Source organism: Otolemur garnettii, unplaced genomic scaffold, assembly GCF_000181295.1.
Source record: "Otolemur garnettii isolate 467f Iridium unplaced genomic scaffold, OtoGar3 scaffold00240, whole genome shotgun sequence".
Taxonomy (NCBI): domain Eukaryota; kingdom Metazoa; phylum Chordata; class Mammalia; order Primates; family Galagidae; genus Otolemur; species Otolemur garnettii.
In genome coordinates this window covers 1,494,230-1,495,827 of record NW_003852635.1, presented here as the reverse complement: position 1 = coordinate 1,495,827, position 1,598 = coordinate 1,494,230, and positions in this window count along the sequence as shown.

Here is a 1,598-nt window from a genome sequence, read left to right as displayed (position 1 = left end):
TATGTTTTTTATTTAGAAAAAGAAAAAAATTCTAAAATTGAAACCAGAGCCAAAATTTTGAGGAAACACGGATGAAAGTTCAGAAGTGGAGAGATTCATAGAGTCATCTGAGGACTTCTTAAAGCTACTTCTTCTGACATAGGAGTAAAAACTTATATGCCTAAGAGGAGGTAAAAATTGCACTTATTAGAGTCCCTGGTAAAGACAGAAACAGGCAGAAAGATGTTACTGATACTCTTAATTAAGTCACCATTGCAGACCACTGCACTCACATAATTCAGTTTTAAATATGAAGTACATCCTTCAGCTCTTAAATTAATAACACCAATCCTGAAAACTAGAAGATTAAAAAAAGGCAGTGTGCTTAACAGACGTTGCTGACAAGAATTCTGCAGTATCTATGTTGGGTAGTAAAAATTAGTTTTTAACAATGCATCAATCTAACGAAAATAGCCTTTCAGGCCATCAGTTAAAGGACTTTTATCCAAGTCAGATAAGAATGAATTTTCTGGAAGAGATTGATGTGAGCCTACTACCCATTCACTTTACTGACAAGATGCATGTAAACTAAATTAGGAGCAATGGTACTGTTCTCTTATAATTTTAGCTGCTACAGACTGTGTGAAGGAAATTGAAAATAGTATAATTTCAATGGAATGAAGTCAGTTGTGCCTTTAAAGGATGCACCCAGACTCTAATGATTCTTGGTTTATTTTGCCACCTCTACTGATGGAGGGAAGAGAGAACAAAATAGTTAATTTCATTTCTTCATTTATGAAAATTCATGCACAGTATAATTAGTGAGTTATACTATTCTCTTGATATCCTCAAAGGGTATATTTCTGTAGGAAAAAAAAATCTAGAAGTACTCCTAATAATTATTTTCATGACCATTATTTGTATATATTGTATTCAGATGTCTTAGACTACTCTTAGACTTTCCTCATTTACTTTTGCTTATTTATCTCTATTGTGCTGAGGTTATACTGTGATTTTTTTCCATTGAAATTTACATTTACCTTAAATGATTGGCCTTTACATCTATTTTATAAATTCACTCAGAAGGAATTTGTCCCATACTGTTCTCACCTTCTACATAAATCAACTGTAACATCTCCTCAACTTCCTATTCACACAAATAAAATATGTGTGAAGCACAATATTTAGGGATTATAGAGGGGGATACTTTTATTTTCCACAACATTTGGAGAACTGTATGAAGGAAATTATTCAGATAAAAAAGTATACTCGTAGAATTAATTTCATGACACTAGTGCTCTATTTTAATTTGATAACACTCTGATTTTGTAACAGAAAAGGTTAATCTGTACAATTCTAAAAACGAATGTAAAAATTTAAGAGAGAACAAAACAGCTCTCAAATTATCGTGTGCATCAAGTTAATGTGTTTCCTACTGAAGAAAATTCTAAGCAAAATTGCTCAATGGCTCCATAAAGGGAAATAAAAATCTGTTCAGCATCTTATTCTTTCTTTTAAAAGAAATTTCTCATTAAAATAACAGTAAAATCTTTCCTTTCTTATGCATTGAAATAAAATAATCAATATATTCTTTAAATTGTAATAAGTAACAATTTTTT